Source organism: Chrysemys picta, chromosome 1 (genome assembly GCF_011386835.1).
Source record: "Chrysemys picta bellii isolate R12L10 chromosome 1, ASM1138683v2, whole genome shotgun sequence".
NCBI classification, from domain to species: Eukaryota; Metazoa; Chordata; order Testudines; family Emydidae; genus Chrysemys; species Chrysemys picta.
In genome coordinates this window covers 78,496,484-78,514,823 of record NC_088791.1, presented here as the reverse complement: position 1 = coordinate 78,514,823, position 18,340 = coordinate 78,496,484, and the positions used below count along the sequence as shown (strand labels likewise).

Sequence of the window (18,340 nt, the reverse complement as noted above, 5' to 3'; positions counted from 1 at the left end):
TAGACTTCATTGTAGTATTTAAGTATAATGTATATCAGTATAATTTTACTAAAAATATTTAACTACAAAGTATTCTCTAAAAATCATGAACTGTGAGACATATAGTTCTGTGGCTAATTTATTTATTTCTCATTACACAAGTTAGTTTAAAACTTTGGGATTTTCTGTACAAATGCAGGACTTGATGTTCAAATCTGGGATGCTTGCAGAAAATCCGTACAAGATGTTGGTGACAGACCCTAGCCAGCAGGACTAATTTCAAATGTAGAAGTCGTGTAGGTCCACCTTGTAGTTTGTAGTTAATGTTCTGTTCAATAAACCTAGGTTTGTTTTGGAGGCCCAGCTTCTATTTCTATGTCAACAGGAGCTAACCTTTTTAAGAAAAGTTACACACTCAACACCCAGGGTCACCCCACAGAAACTCTAATGACTGAGTTTGGGGGTTAATTGATTGGCTCAGCAGAAAGACCCTCCATTCTAGGGTGTTTACTGTTGTATAAATCCCTTTAAGGTGGAGGGGAGAATTTTGCAGTGAGGATTAGGGAAATGCGTCAATACAGAGAAGACAATATGCCATATTTCATATACCATATAGCATTATTTCATTTTTATGGTGTCTAATAGGAGGAAAAAATTGTGCTCCAAGTAAAGCAGCAGAAAATCATGTTATGTTATTTCTAGCAATCTTTGAAATTACTTTGCTGAGCTGTAGGTATATGAATAATCGAAAGCTGAAGCTCATGCTGAGCTTTCAGATACAGTAATCTTTGTAGCCCCAAAATGACACACATCTACATACCAGGCAATCAAACAAGACCATAGGAAAGAATAACAAACACTGACAATGCACCAGAAGGTTGTATTTTTTTAAAGCAGTGTTTAGTATTATAAAAAGTTATTTGCAATCCAAAAAATACAAAATATATGCTCACATTGTAAACTAATATTTTTATAAAAGAGAATGGTAGCAATAATAAGAAAGTGTCGTAAGATACTAAAATATTTCAGATCTACTGCTTTGGATATCTTTATGGGAAACACTCTCTGGAGAGAACGTGACAGTTTAGAAACATTTATTTCCAATAAACATTTAAATGTATTTTGATTCATACCTTTATTTCTTTCATTATGTAGTTGTCCACAGCTGCCTTGAGGTGGAGGAGACATATAGGAAAGAGAGAGAGATTCTGCTTTTCTTTACCTCTCAGTCCCCCAGTTTCTTGTATATACTTCTTCCGATCCACAATTCAGGCAATAATCACCTTTGCTTCCTAACTAGAAGAGTATTCTGAAACACAATTTGTAAAACTCAGTAAGTGTATGAGACACGGTAAAATAATGAAGGATAATTGGTAGAAAACAAACTGCAAGATCTCCATGTAAGGGATCATTAATCTAATAGCATGAGTGGGTACAATCCAGTAAAGAACAGACGTGCTGTGCAGTTGGGTCTTTTTTTCTGGAATGCTTTGTGGCACCGGAGACTTTTTTTCTTCCAAAGTCCTCATGGAAAGTAGGAGTTTGGTATAAAGAGAAATCACTTCCAATGTGAGGGAGAGGTATGAAAAAGTGCATGAAATGGCACTTGAAATTAGGTTATGTTATGTGGTGTTCAACTGTATTCCAGTCTATAAACTGAAAGCCACACTTTCGCCCACCCTTTTGCCTCCTTCAGAAGGGGCTTGCCTACATTGGGCAATTATATTGCGTTTATAATGTGTTCATTGTTAAACTCAATGTAGCACTAAGTGTAGAAAAGGACTATCCTATTTAAAATTGGATCAGGTACTCATGGTGGAATCTACAATTAATCATGGTCAGGTGACATAATTTTAAAAACTGATGAGTACAAAGTTGTGTTTGAGGCATAGTGTTGTTACCAAGGGTAGATACTCCTTTCTAGGAGTAACTGATTCAGGTGAAGACCAGAAACCCAATGGTGGTAAAATAAAAATCAGAAATAGGGAAAAGACCCATTAGGTCATAGAGTCCATCCCCTATCAATACAAAACAGTTCCTGCATTCACTGGGCATTGTCTGACTTTATCAGAACTTTATAGATCTCCTTGTCATGAAGTACTTCCTGATGTTCATTCTCAGTGTTTCATTTAAAAAACATCAACAAAAAACCACAATCCTCTCCACTTCTATCATAGTTGTATTTCCTTGGGCTACCCTGAATAATTCCATTCCCATCTTGCTGTTTATATATGTGACTATATGGGGGGAGTTGTCAAGTTCCCCATTATTTATTGCTTAGTCAAGCTGTTCATTTAGCTCTCTTGCAGAGGCTCAATATAGAGATGTTGGTGATAGGCCCAGGTAGTCTGTGTGTGAGAGGGCGCTCAGGCTGGAGGGATAGGTTTTATATTCCCTCCTCGACATGTGCAAGAGCTAATGGCATACCTGAGCCCCACTGGCCCACACACCATCTCAGGAGATGCCTTCTTCCCACTCGCCACCATTCCAACCCCCCAGGCAATCGTGGAACCTTTAAAAGACCTTTTTCCACCAGTGCAGACAAATGCCCCCAGCCTTTGAGGGTGCATGGGTTGCTTTCTGTTCCCTAAGAAGTACCCTAACTCGTGAAAAGAACAGGAGTACTTGTGGCACCTTAGAGACTAACAAATTTATTTGAGCATAAGCTTTCGTGGGCTACAGCCCACTTCTTCGGATGCATAGAATGGAACATATATTGAGGAGATATATATACACGTACAGAGAGCATGAAAAGGTAGGAGTTGTCTTACCAACTCTGAGAGGCCAATTAAGTAAGAGGAAAAAAAACTTTTGAAGTGATAGCCCAGTACAGACAGTTTGATAAGAAGTGTGAGAATACTCACATGGGGAGATAGATTCAATGTTTGTAATGGCTCAGCCATTCCCAGTCTCTATTCAAGCCTAAGTTGATTGTATCTAATTTGCATATCAATTCAAGCTCAGCAGTTTCTCATTGGAGTCTGTTTTTGAAGCTTTTTTGTTGCAAAATTGCCACCCACGGGTCTGTCATTGAGTGACCAGACAGGTTAAAGTGTTCTCTTACTGGTTTTTGAATGTTATGATTCCTGATGTCAGATTTGTGTCCATTAATTCTTTTGTGTAGAGACTGTCCAGTTTGGCCAACGTACATGGCAGAGGGGCATTGCTGGCACATGATAGCGTATATCACATTGGTAGATGTGCAGGTGAACGAGCCCCTGAGGGCATGGCTGATGTGATTAGGGCCTATGATGATGTCACTTGAATAGATATGTGGACAGAGTTGGCATCGGGCTTTGTTGCTGGGTCAGTGGTTTTGTTCAGTGATGTGTGGTTGCTGGTGAGTATTTGCTTCAGGTTGGGGGGTTGTCTGTAAGCGAGGACAGGTCTGTCTCCCAAGATCGCCCTCATCTCGAATATTGCGTACAGATGTGGTCTCCTCATCTCAAAAAAGTTATACTGGCACTAGAAAAGGTTCAGAAAAGGGCAACTAAAATGATTAAAGGTTTGGAACGGGTCCCATATGAGGAGAGATTAAAGAGGCTAGGCCTCTTCAGCTTGGAAAAGAGGAGACTCAGGGGGGATATGATAGAGGTATATAAAATCATGAGTGATGTGGAGAAAGTGGATAAGGAAAAGTTATTTACTTATTCCCATAATACAGGAACTAGGGGTCATCAAATGAAATTAATAGGCAGTAGGTTTAAAACAAATACAAGGAAGTCCTTTTTCATGCAGTGCACAGTCAACTTGTGGAACTCCTTACCTGAGGAGATTGTGAAGGCTAGGACTCTAACAGAGTTTAAAAGAGAACTGGATAAATTCATGGTGGTTAAGTCCATTAATGGCTATTAGCCAGGATGGGTAAGGAATGGTGTCCCTAGCCTCTGCCTGTCAGAGGGTGGAGATGGATGGCAAGAGAGAGATCACTTGATCATTGCCTGTTAGGTTCACTCCCTCTGGGGCACCTGGCATTGGCCACTGTCGGTAGACAGGATACTGGGATAGATGGACCTTTGGTCTGACCTGGTACGGCCTTTCTTATGTTCTGAAAGATGATCCCTCACTCTCATAAGGATAGGTTGTAGATCTTTGATGATGCGCTGGAGAGGTTTTAGTTGGAGGCTGAAGGTGACAGCTAGTGGTGTTCTGTTATTTTCTTTGTTGGGCCTGTCTTGTAGGAGGTGACTTCTGGGTACTTGTCTGGCTCTGTCAATCTGTTTTTTCACTTCAACAGGTGGGTATTGTCGTTTTAAGAATGCTTGATAGAGATCTTGTAGGTGCTTGTCTCTGTCTGAGGGATTGGAGCAAATGCGGTTGTATCTTAGAGTTTGGCTATAGACAATGGATCATGTGGTGTGTCCTGGATGGAAGCGGAGGCATGTAGATAAGTGTAGCGGTCAGTAGGTTTCCGGTATAAGGTGGTATTTATGTGACCATCGTTTATTAGCACAGTAGTGTCCAGTAAATGGACCACTTGTGTGGATTGATCAAGGCTGAGGTTGATGGTGGGATGGAAATTATTGAAATCATGGTGGAATTCCTCAAGGGCTTATTTTCCATGGGTCCAGATGATGAAGATGTCATCAATGTAGCGCAAGTAGAGTAGGGGTGTTAGGGGCAGGGCCGGCTCTAGGATTTTTGCTGCCCAAAGCAAAAACAATTTTGGCCACCCCCTACCCCCGGTTCTTTAATTACCCCACCCCCGGCCCCGCCTCAACTCCGCCCCTTCCCCAAATCCCCAGCCCTGCCTCCTCCCCCCAGGCTCTCAAGCCTAGGAGGGAGGGAGGGACGGGGAGAAGCGGCGCCTGCGCCGCAGCCACTCGGAGTCTCCCCCTCCCTCCCAGGTTTGAGAGCCTGGGAGGGAGAGGGAGACTCCGAGTGGCCGCGGCGCAGGCGCCGCTTCTCCCCGTCCCTCCCAGGCTCCCAAGCCTGGGAGGGAGGGGTGCAGCAGCGCACGAAACGGCCGCTCAGGATCTCCCCCTCCCTCCCAGGTTTGAGAGCCTGGGAGGGAGGGGGAGCAGCGGCGTGTGAATCAGCTGTTTCGTGCGCCGTGGCAGCAGCAGCGGAGGTGAGCTAGGGCGGCCAGGACACATTTTTAGGGGCAGCATTCTGGCGCCAGCCATGCCGCCCCTAAAAATGTGCCGCCCCAAGCACATGTTTTGCTGGTGTCTAGAGCCAGCCCTGGTTAGGGGATGAGAGCTAAGAAACGTTGTTCTAAGTCAGCCATAAAAATTTTGCCACACTGTGGGGCCATGCGGGTACCCATAGCAGTGCCGCTGACTTGAAGGTATATATTGTCCCCAAATGTGAAATAGTTGTGGTTGAGGACAAAGTCACAAAGTTCAGCCACCAGGTTAGCTGTGACATTATCGGGGATACTGTTCCTGATAGCTTGTAGTCCATCTTTGTGTGGAATATTGGTCTAGAGAGCTTCTACATCCATAGTGGCCAGGATGATGTTTTCTGGAAGATCACCGATGGATTGTAGTTTCCTCAGGAAGTCAGTGGTGTCTCGAAGATAGCTAGGAGAGCTGGTAGCGTAGGGCCAGATGAGTGGGTCCACATAGCTAGACAATCCTGATGTTAGGGTGCCAATGCCTGAGATGATGGGGCATCCAGGATTTCCAGGTTTATGGATCTTGGGTAGCAAATAGAATACCCCTGGTCGGGGTTCTAGGCATGTGTCTATACAGATTTGTTCCTGTGCTTTCAGGGAGTTTTTTTTAGCAGATGGTGTAGTTTCTTTAGGTAATCCTCAGTGGGATCAGAGGATAATGACCTGTAGAATGTGGTGTTAGAGAGCTGTCTAGCAGCCTCTTGGTCATATTCCAATTAATTCATGATGACGACATCACCTCCTTTGTCAGCCTTTCTGATTATAATGTCAGAGTTGTTCCCGAGGTTGTAGATGGCATTGTGTTCAGCATGGCTGAGGTTATGGGGCAAGAGATGTTGCTTTTCTACAATTTCAGCCTTTGCATGTTGACGGAAGCAATCTATGTAGAAGTCCAGTCCGTTGTTTCGACCATCTGGAGGAGTCCATGCAGAATCCTTTTTTTTGTAGTGTTGGTAGGGAGGATTCTGTGGGTTAGTATGCTGTTCAGAGGTATGTTGGAAATATTCTTTGAGTCGGAGATGTTGAAAGTAGGATTCTAGGTCACCGCAGAACTGTATCATGTTCGTGGGTCTGGAGGGACAAAAGGAGAGGCCCCGAGATAGGACAGACTCTTCTGCTGGGCTAAGAGTATAGCTGGAAAGATTAACAATATTGTTGGGTGGGTTAAGGGAACTATTGTTGTGGCTCCTTGTGGCATGTAGCAGTTTAGATAGTTTAGTGTCCTTTTTCCTTTGTAGAGAGGCAAAGTTTGTGTTGTAAATGGCTTGTCTAGTTTTTGTAAAGTCTATCCATGAGGAAATTTGTGCGGAAGGTTGGTTTTTTATGAGAGTATCCAGTTTTGAGAGCTCATTCTTAATCTTTCCCTGTTTGCTGTATAGGATGCTGATCAGGTGGTTTCGCAGTTTCTTTGAGAGTGTGTGCACCCTAGACTTTTACCTTGTCTTGATGCTGAGAACTGAATTTCATTTATTCCTACTTCTCACTTCCTTCTTCCAATCAGTTTTCAATCCATGACAGGACTTTACTTCACCCCAGTGCTACCAGTTACTTTCTACCATGTCTAGCCCCTTTAATCTGGGACTGGTAATTATTTTAAAGAAATTTAGAGGCAGAATCATTGTATCATTGAGATTTTTCATCTATTTTACTGATTCTTTGAGTTAATCAGTTTCTTATGGAGGGGACTGTTCTTAAGCAAAAAAATGAGTGCTGGCCATTATCCAGTCTTCTGATGTGGCAGCTGTTTCATTATAAAACTTAGTCAAAACTTCAGAAGCATACAATTTTATTTTACATTACTGTTGCTAGTATCCTTAATAAATTTGAATCTATTTTCTTCCAGTAACAGCTTCAATTAATTTTATTGCATTTAAGGTTTACTCACTGAGTTTTCCAGAATATTCCCAGATCTATTTTTTTATTATCTAGCTTATGAGAGAATAGGAATCCAATTTTAGCCCTATATAAATTCAGTCATTAGTATCACAGTTCTATTATGAAAGAAACAAAAATGTAATGAGAAGTTCATTATTTTCAAGCAATATTTTTTTCCTCTTTAAGAGACAGTAAATCAGTAGATGCTTGTCAGTTTATTAAGCCCATGGGGTTATGGTATCAGTTTTTCTAAGTTAAATCCATGGTATTTTACCTAAAATCTTGCTCTGTGACAATAAATCCGGTCTTGCTAGGGAAAGCAAAGTTTTAACAATGTTGCACCCTGGAATAAATCTACCAATACTAGACTGATTTGTTACATTATAACGGTTCAATTAACTTTATAGGCTAATTGTCAAGTGTTCAATTATATCTAAGGTCGATGTGTCTATGTGGCCTTGAGTCACATTGTTTGATTATAGAACTTCAAAATGCAACCCAATTACTCCTGTTTATTATAAATACTTCAAAATGCAACCACATCACATTCCCTTTGTTAGAGTTAACTGCTTTAGAATAAATACAAAATAAATACTACCAGAATAATAATTCTGTGACTATTCAATAATTAAAAGCTATGTTGTTGATTCTTTTCTCATGTTGAATGTGTCTAACTTACCTATTTAAGATAATGCCCTGGATATCAGACTATTACTTAGATGCACAGCTTCACAGACTGGCCCCAAACCCTAGTTAGTTTTGCATCTTTTTATGTATGGTTTGGTGATAATTTATTCAGAAAAAATGTATATAGTGTCATAACTCTTGTATTTTTAAAAATCATTCACACCCCCCCCCCCCCCCCCCGTCTTGCCAGGCAGAGTTTACAATCTAAGGATCAGATTCTGTCCCCCTTACTTGTGTTGAGTAGTTCCTACTATGAGTAGTCAATTCCAGTGGGATTACTCTGGGTGTAAGGCAGTACTCAATATGCAGAAAGGTGCCAAAACTTGGCTCTAAATTAGCCAAGTCTAGAACATGGAGACAAACCCCAGAAGGATAAGAGTTAAAACAAAATAATGTGAACAAAAGTTCTGTTACATTGAAGAAGAAATAGAGCAAGAGGAGTGTCAGAGGCAGGGATATAGAGGAGCAGAATGAGGATATATGATATTGCTGGGAACAGAGATGATATTCCAGACATTAAGGGCCAGTGTCCAAGTAACAAAGGAGAAGACAAAGGGAATACAGAAGGTGGAAGAGTGGGTAGAGTGCACAGCAAAGCAGGCACAACAGTGATTAGATGTAGGAATGGGTGTAACTGTATGGAGCATTAAAACTGAGAATGATTTTGAACTGCTGATGGAAAGTGACAGAGAGCTAGCATGGAACCTGAAGAAGGAAAAGTGTGACACTCGGAGAGGCAGACAGATTTTCAATCTACCCAGTGCTTGGCAGCTAAAATAAAGGAGAGTGATGTTGTCAATAGTAGTGGAGAACAGAGGAAGTAGAAAGGAAGAAGGTTTGAGGAAAGATGAATTTGGTTGTCAAAGATCTTCATGTTTCAGTTGCATGAGGGACAGGTTGGAACAGTTATAGAACTGAGGACCAAGGCCTCTGTAAACTAGCGGACAACATTTTAACTCAGTGAAGAAATATCTAACTTGTATTCTCATGCAAGTTTAACTATTAATGTTCTTTGTTCTGAGGTTTCTAGAATCCCTTTTTTTCTTAGTAGTTGTTTTTAATATAAAGACAGTACCTACCATAATCACAATGTAAAAAATGTAACAACATTACATTGTAAATTCCACGTCGCAATACCAGGCTACTCCAGCAGGGCTGTATAATCCTTTTTGAAGTAATAGCCTGACTGCTTAATTTAATACCAGCACTTTGAGGGGAAGAGTTTAATGTGTGGACTAGGAATTAAAACTTAAATTCAAGTTGGAATGTATCCTCATTTCATGGCTTACAACATATTTTGGTTTCTTCGTTCATTTAAGCATGACAGAGTTCAAGGCACCCTGGGGAGACTCTCTTAAATAACATCAGTGCAGGCACATTTTAAAGTTAGTTCAGGCTAAGGTTAATCTCATCTTGATGTATCTGAAAAACTCTTCAAGGACTGTCAGACCTTCACTCCTCTGTTAAGAGGTTGATGGACCCAAATTTCACCTGAGGATAAATCCTTTGGCTAGAATGTTTAAAGACCAGATTCTGTACTGATGTCTTCTAGAGAATATCAGAGGTGGCCTTGAATCCATTTCAACCTTGTGCGTCGGGGTGAAATTTTCAAAAGCAATCAGCATTACTTCCCTCCTTGTCAGTGGGAGTTTTAACCTTGAATTGAAGGGGAGTAGACTATGGTCAACACTAAGAGACTTCCAAAAGTCTCACCCTTGTTTATGAAGTCAGGTCCTGATCCAAAAGTCAATGAAAACAATCGCACTGACTTTAGTTGGCATTGGATCTTGCCCCCAAAATGAGCATGTTCTTGTAGTCAGAAAAATTAAAGCAGGTAAAACACACTATAAAGGGGTACTAAAATAATGACAAGGCCATTAGCTGCTTTTTTAAAACTGGTGTTGGAAGAAAATATCAATATCCCTGTATCAAAATGTCTTAGCACTTCTTTCAGTGTGTAAAACCACACTTGATGCTGGTATAGAAAATAATGTACCTCATCACTTCAACAAAGGTGGAAATAATGATTGTTAGTGAGAATAGTGTGTGTCAACAGGGGAGATGATATAAAAGTTGCTGAGACTAACTAGTTCTCTTTTGAACCTCAGCAAGTATCAGGTTTCATGTCACAATACTAAAGTTTTCAAGGATTAACCAAAATGTTTAATTTACTTTAGTGCCAAGAATTTTTTTATTTTGTTTTAGTATTTCAACTTCTTTTCTCTTTTTATTACTATTGCTTAGACTATAGGCTGCTGAGAAAAGCAATAGGGCCCAAATTTGACTGATTTATAAAAGGTTTGATTGTTGATGTAGCATACACTTTTAGCAATTTGATTGTAATTAAATTGATGTCAATGGCAAAACTCTCATTGTCTCTAAGGGGGTCAGAATTTTACCCCAAAGATCTTGTTTAAAAAAATGGAAGGTGAGAGGAGGATAACAGCATGTGATTGAAAGCACCTGCCTTTCATTTCAGCTCAAACTCTTTTACACAAATAATTTGAGCCAAACTATAATATTTGAACCTATAGAACACCTTTCATCCAAGGCGGCCAAAGCAATTTACAAACACTGAGTCTTGCCTTTGTGGTAGTGTTTGTTATTTACAAATAAACGATTCCACTCCTAAAAAAGGGAATAAATATTGTTAAGGGAAGGTGATTCCATCACAAACTAGAAAATCCATACAAGGTTCCTTCCTTGGTGATGTCTTAAGGCTGAATTGAGAGACAGACACATATCATTGTAAGGTGTAGATGGACATGAAGGACTGCTGTGTGTTCATTATGGTGTAAAATAACTTCTTTTACTGATGTATTTAGGGCTAGTGAATCCTTCTAGTATGCTTTGCTTACCTAAATGAATGCTCTTGAGGACTTTGATTTGATTAATAACAGCAAATTTGTCTGTTTTCAGAATCGTGTTGAATGGGTGAAGGGATGAACATTAGTAATAGAGAGTGGATTGGACTGTATATCTAGTAAAGCTGGCCATTGTGTTTTTTTAAGATATTTAAATGCACTATTTGGAGGACTGGGGCTGATATTCCAACCTCTGGTTAATTGGTCCTTCTGAATAAGAGCATTGTTTCATGGTGACCTTCATTTGCAACTTCCTAATGTTAATATTTGGTAGATTGAAGAGTGTACAGAGCTCTTAGGTGGACGTCAGGCCCAAATGAGACTCAGCACTTTATTAACTTTCTTATTCTTCACAAGAGCTGAGGGAACAATGAAAAATCTGGGGGAGGGGAGAAAATAGTTTTTGGGTTGATCTCACTAAAACACAATAAAAAGAAACAAAGTCCAACAAAATAAGTGCTTTTCAGGTTTTTATTTTGTCATTGAAACCCCTTCTTTTAAACAAACCCAGCTAAATTGCAAAATGTCATTTTGAAGCCAAAATAGATTTTTTCTATTTTTTTTGCCAAAACTATGTACTAAATTTAACTTGAATTTCTGAATACTTTCTGTTGTCCTGAAACTGCATTTCTGGGCAAATAATTTGTCTGAAATTTAACTGAGCCCTATACTTCACTTGGCAAGATTTTGAAGGAAGTCTGAACTCTGCAGTTCCTGGAGTATGCAGATCAACAAGCTTTTATTAATCTTGATGCCATTAAATCCTCATGGGTGCAACACTTTTAACAGTATGTTTCTATGCCAGTCTTGTCCCTAAAAGAAGAAAATTAACAACCCTCCTTATGTCCCAATGCTACACAACTAGATGACTTCACCTGAATGAATTTGCCTAGGATGGGTCATCCTCATTAAAGCTCCTTTAAAGCTGGAATTTCCATTCCATTGGAAATTTGGAAATTCTGGAAAAAAATGGAATAAAAAGCAGAATTTCAAATTTTCCTGTGGAATGGAAATCAGAAAAAAAATCATTTAGAAATAAATGTTTTGTTTTGAAAACTTGGAATGAAATTGACTCTGGGATCTAACCTCCAAAGCTCCTAACTCAGTTATGGCTCAGAGGTTCCTAACACCCTAGCTGACTATCAGAACCCTGCCTATGATAAGTTTTTACAAAATACTTCAGGTTTGACAAATTGCCATATTCTGACTAATCCCATTTTGCTGGAAATTTCCCAATGGGCTGTAGTCAGCATCCCATAGATCTCCAGAGAGTGGGCCTGAGCTGTCAGGAGCTAAAGTTTGCAGTAATTCTTCAGTTTTGGGGGCGGGGGGGGGAAGCCTCCTCCTCTTTTATCTGTACCATACCATTCTGTCTGCTTGTGATTTTATGTCTGCTACCATTTATAGTATTTAATGATAATATGTGGCAGACATGGCCACCTAGAAACCCAGTCTATGAATGTCTATGCTTTAAGGTGCACTTATTGCAGTTTTCGTTTTTCTGTGGTGAGCAAATAGCATACTAGCTCTAGGCATTACACACAGAGGCAACTGTCTTTGATAGCTCTTTCTCTACAGTTAGCTGCTGTTTTTGCTTATTCTTCATGGTTTGATGTCTGTATCTGACTTGCCATTACCCAAATATTTGCAGTAAACTCCTGGGGGAACAAGAACACACACAAGTGGTTGACCCCAGTACAGCAAAGATTGATATGCTTTTTTTAATGGATAACAACAAGATATAATCTCAGAACATTCCAGGCATAAATAATCCTGTGAAATGTTGCACACATTTTCTTACCTTAAACAAAAAGCTGATCTGAGAGACGCAGTGGGCCATAAGTTTAAACAGAGCTCAGTTGGGGAAATATTTACTCCCATTAACAAGCATTAAGAATGCAGTAAATGAAGCATGTCTCCACTAATAACAGCAATATAAAAAGGATATAAAGTATCAGACATACTAAGGAAGAAAAATTCTGAGCCTAAATATCTAGCTAGTGTGGTGATGAAGTGGAAGTCACTGAGGTTCTTGTCTAACTCCTGTTGAAGGCAATAAAAAACCACCTATTAACTTCAATGGGAGTTAGATCAAGCCCTAAATAAATTGAGGAGAAAAGTCCTGGAAATGCTGTGTATTTCTTGTCCCTTAGAAAACAGCATTTCATAAAGTTGCTAGGTTCTCCATGTCAGAGCCTAGAGTTGGCCAGGGTGGATGTGTCTCAGATTAACGTGATCAAACATTTTCCTATTTTGCACATTGGTGGACCTGCCCCAAAGCTTGAGTTTTACACGACTGACAAAGGAGCTTGCAATAATCACCTCAATATGGAATACATTTAAGATTTCCCCTTATGGTGCAGCCTCAGATCATTAGTATATATCCAGGTACTCGGAACCCTTGGCTTGCTTAAAGAAATGGGCTCTCGTGCTGGATAAGAAATTAAAACATTTTTGACCAGCTAATTAAGTGCTAACAGATCCACCTACAATGGATCTCATCATTCTGCACCTCAACTTCCTTTGTGAACTCGTTAAGTTTGCCCCTTTTAGATTTCAGACCTGCAGCAATCACCTCTCTATGGGTGCCCATGTCCCTCTCCTCCCTGACTAAGGTTTTAGGCTTGTAGTTCCCCTGCAATTAACTGTAGTTCATCTGTGGTTCGCTTTTATCTCAAGAGCTATAATACGATCTACCTGTGACTAGGCAGCTTTCACAAAACACAATGCATTTAATTTTGGGCAAAGCATTATGGAGAAAACAAACAATAACAGTCTACATGTGTGCTAAGTTTACCAGGTGTCAACCATCTTCCACAAGGAAACAATGGCAGGTTTCCAGTCCTTCAGACCCTTCCAGGAGGGTTTCACACTCTTGATTACAATCTCATGTCAATTATTAGATCTAAATGAGGGATTCCCAGCTATTTCAGTCTGACCTGCTATATCAAAAGCTCTTTTTGTCTCCTGAATCGCTCTTGAACCTGGCCTGAACAAGTATATGCAGTTCACCCCAGAGGAACTTCTCTGTGTAACTGTTCTAGCATCACAAGTCATTACCTCCCACTGTTCTAGTTCTTGGGGAATGGTCTGTATCCTTCCCCCAGTGGGGCTAGAATACAATCCCTAGCTCACAAATGTACATATGACATTTGTAGATGCAAACATTTGTCTAGTCCTTGGCTCACAGTACTTGGTGCATCTGAATATAGTAGTGTTTTGAAGATTCCATGTGTCCAAGATTTCGCTTCTGTTATAGACACATTGATTTGAATTCAGCTCCATTAAACAGTGAACTCAGAGGATTATGATTCTAGGGTGTCACTTTTCTGATGCAGTCAGAATTGGCCTATCCCAATGAAATCAAAGGGAGCTCCCATTAAAGTCAACACTGAGCACTTTTGAAAAATCCTACCATACAGTAGGATTTATTTACACTGTTAGAACATAGAGGAAACTTGAAATATAAAAGGGGATTTTACAGAAAGCACCTTATGAAGCCTGGAGCTGCTTGAAACATTTCACTAAAAATAACAAATATTTTTGCCATTTTGTTTTTAACCAGCTGATCTGAAAATTAAATAAAATCATTTGGTTATGCAGAAGAAAACTCAGATTTTATTTTCATCTCCTTCTCCTGCAAACCTCTTCTACACCTGCCCTTCTGTTAAACATGGTAACTGGGAAATGATGTGACTAGCCAGATGGCTTGTCTTTTTGTACCTTCTCATGCAAGTTCTAGGAAGCCCCAGTCAAATCGGGCAGCCCCAGTCTGGCCTCACCTGACTTCTCTTTGGGGTCTACACTTTTCATGCTATGTGCATTTTAAATTGCTTCAAAGACCGTTTCTCCCTCTCTAAGTAAAACAACTCCCTTTACTTGTAGATTGGAAGCAGTAACCCTTTTATCATCCACCTACATTTTGTGTAACTTCTCTCAACTCTTAGTTCAAGCAGGTCCTTGTGAAGAGAACTCATTGCACTCCTGCATGAAGTTTCCAAGCTGGTATAATAATATGAAAATTACAAATTTTAAATTTTAAAATGATATATTAGCAGCAGGGCCGGTGCAAGGAAGTTTTGCGCCCTAGGCAAAACTTCCACCTTGCGTCCCCCCCCCCCCCCCAGCTAACCCTGCCCCCCTGCGGCAGCTAACCCCCCCCCCCGCCCAGGAAGCCCCCCTCCCCACTGCAGCAGCTATCCCCCCTTCCGCGGCAGCTAAGCCCGCCTGGGGAGCCCGCCCCAGGTCACCTCGGCTCCGCCTCCTCCGCTGAGCACGCCGACGCCGCTCTAATTCTCCTCCCCTCGCAGGCTTGCGGTGCCGATTGGAGGAGACTTAGAGTGGGGGCTGTGTGCTCAGCGGAGGAGGCAGAGTGAAGGTAATCTGGGGCGGGGAGCAGTTCCCCTGTGCTCCTCCCCCCGCCCCAGCTCACCTCCATTCCACCTCCTCACCTGAGCGGGCTTTTAGGCGCCCCCAACCACTGCAAACTATTGGCCTATTTTAGGGATTCAATGGTCAGAATATCTCACTAACCGCTCAGCTTTTTCTTTAGTTTTTTTTTCTCCTTCAAATATGCTGGATTATAATAGTGATCTTTGTTGTCATCCATTACTGGCTCCTATAAACATACAACTTGATATGTTTTCCAGAGGGGTTGAGCAACTGTAGCTCCCACTGAAGTAATCAAAATCCACCAGTGCCTAGCATCTCTGAAAATTACATCATAATAGGTAAATAATAACTTTCAGGTAGAGAAGCATGTTTTCTAAGAGCCTTGGGAGCTGTAGTCATGAAAAAAGCTGCAGAAGAGTAGACTACTTCCATTCCAAACATGCAGTGTTGGTCGAACTCAGCCTCCCACAATTAATATGTATGTCTTCTCCCCGCTCAGTTCCTCATGTATCCAACCCAATATGGTAAAATGCTTAGTGTGTGATCTACTCTAATGCTATTACAATGTTTTCTAAGAAAGATCTCATTTCATAGCTGCTAAATTAGTTGATTATTGACCTTAATGCTAACTGTACTCTGTTACCTCTTTCTTTCTGACTTATATGCAACTGTCCTATTTCAGGTGTTTTATTTCAATGTAGTTCTGCATCACATTGTCATTCACAACAGAATTAGACAAGGTGTCATACTTTGCAACACACTTGCTCCAACATTAAATGGTAGATATTTGCAGTGTTACTGTGTGATGCTATCCTAATCTAATATACAGTGCCATAAAATATTTGAAGAGAATTAAAATTAAACTTTAAGCTTTGAACTGCCTATAGTACATTAAAAGTGAACTCTGCAGCTGAAAAGTGACAAAAAAAATGCCAAAGCGAAGGATTTTGTGGCTTCCTTGGCAGGTTGATCAAAGTGGCTCTCTTAAATTAGTTTGTCTGCGAAGATACAGTTGGAAACACTGACTTTTATAAGAGCTGAAGGAGGGGAAGGGGTGCTTTGGCAGTGTGCATAAAATCAGTGTGAAGGGGAAAAACATGAACTAAAAAGAGAGACATTACAATGACTTGATAAATATAGGCATCGTGCACCCCTAAACCTTCTTAAAGAAGAGAAGTAAGGAGAAGAAAAAGAATAAAAGATAGGAAGAAAAATAAAAGATGACCCAACTTGTCTTACCTATTCTGCACATTTGAAAAATAATATTTTTGGGGTGGTGGTGGGGGAATAATTAGAGCAAGAAAAATCTAAAGGCAGGAGGACATGTTAAGCCTGTTAACCTATAGGTAGTTTGGTGTTTCGTTATAGAGAGCCTTCTCTAAGCACACTATTTAAATGCAGTCAAACAGAAAAGGAAAAATGGAAAAGCAAAGCCAAGCCACTGGATTTTGCTTATCAAATTATTAGAATTCTGACTAGCAGGTTATGTTTCATACCAGCTTTTGGCTTGACATATCATAGTTAACAATAGTTCAGAAGATAGGCACTAGGAAAAGAGAAACTTGATTTGCTAGCAAAGGTTTCTGATGTCTGAGTATCTGGCATAACTAGATAGAGATCCAGTGCTAATTATGATTAAAATGTTCCAAATCCTCCAACATTGTGGAATCAAGTTGTGTCATCATCTTGAATTTTTTCTTCACTTTTGTTTCTTTGTTCTCATTTCTCTCCTTTCAGTATGTTTCCAGTTTAGGAGTGCACAATGTCCGCATTGATCTAGTCATTTTAGACTTCCCTTTGTAGTATGAAGCCAATGTTAACTCTAAACTATTGTTAGCCATGCCCTACTGTATAGATGTAAGAGTTTTCACCAAAAAGCAAGGGGAAAGTTTAAAAACCAAAGAATGCAATAAGTTGTTGTAGTATTATTATTATTTATTATTTATTGTGTAGGACACAAGCAATTCAACTGGCACATCAGGCTTAAACAATTAAAATCAAACTAATACCACATACAGTACCAGCGAGAATAATAATAGTGCTTATCTCTTCAAAGGAGCTTTAGTACAGCTCAAGAATACTTAATCTTTCATTTTAAATGTCTTCTTTTAAAAAGGCAAAAGGCAGATGCCCACGCCTCTTAGCTTCTAGTAACCTCAGCCTCAAGCCAAATACGCTGTATTATGGAATTAATTAAATCTGTCTAAACAGAACACTGTATTAAAGTTATTTCCAAGTTCCTAGTCCTTTATGGTTTACAATTAGATAACATGTTCGTTAGCTTGTGCTTGGTGCAGCTGTGGAAGCCTAAGCCACCTTTCTGCATCCTCACAATTGTTGCATTTCTTTTTTGTTGTATTTGTTTTGGGTAACTTTTGTGAACCAAATCATCATCTTTCTTCTCCACCTTCCTTTCTCCTGCACCAGGCATCTTTAACTGAAATGGCTTATAAACATTTGTGGTTGTTCAAACCAGTTTCCTGACTAGTTTAACCTTTTGCTCACATTATTTCTGTGTGCCATTGGCAGCCGCTGCCTTCATATACATGAATAAGCATTCAAACTGCCAGCGGCTGCTAGTCTGAGTTGAAGTGTGTCCTCAAGAAATTACCTACAATGCATTTTGTCCTGTTTAGCTAAAATGAGTTTCCCTTTGATGGCTAGTGGTATGGTTGTCAACATTGCTAGAGGTGGTCAAAAATGTTCCAACTAAGGTAGGTGTGTGTGTGTGTGTGTGTGTGTGTGTGTGTGTGTGTGTGTAAACTGAAATGTGTGTCAGGGTCAGTTTCAATGAATCTCCTAATTTAAAAAAAAAAAAAAAAAAAACCTGGGAAAAAATGGTTTTTAAAATTCTTGAAACATCCTGTTTTGACGCTTTTAAAAGAAGGTCTTGATTTTTCATTTAGAAATTATAGTTAATTTGTACTAAAAAAAGTTAAAATGAAACATACTGAAATTATCAAAATGAAATGTTTAGGTTGACCAGCTCTAAATATTTTTGGATTGTTTGTTTGTGAAACTTTTCATGATTTTGACATTTGTCCTAATTCAGTATGGGAAATTAAAAAACAAACAAAAAAACCCACTCAAATTCTTGTGGGATGGGAAATCAGTTTCTTACACAGCTCTAAACATTTTTGCTATTTATCGAAGGTATCCGTTGCCATGGTATGTAAGAACTGAACACAGAAGCATAAACATGGCTTAGTGTTTGTGACTGGCTTAACATCATGGTCTTGATAGAAGTGGTACACAATCCTTGAGCTGACCGCCTGCCCGTGGGCGAATTTCATCTAACATGCATAGTTCTGAAGTAATCTGAAATGAGTAGGCTGTGGGTGTTTCTAAAAACACAAAGTGAAATACTCAATTGACTGTTTTCTATAACTAAACAATTGCAATTTTAATAGCCCTTCTGGTATGT

The 18,340-nt window shown here is 39.9% G+C and overlaps 1 protein-coding gene across 13 annotated transcripts in view; it reads left to right on the top strand.

Moving 5' to 3' along the window:
* MGAT4C (MGAT4 family member C) overlaps nucleotides 1-18,340 on the top strand; it is a 631,037-nt gene that overhangs the window by 8,642 nt on the left and 604,055 nt on the right. The gene's annotated exons all lie outside the window — the stretch shown is intronic.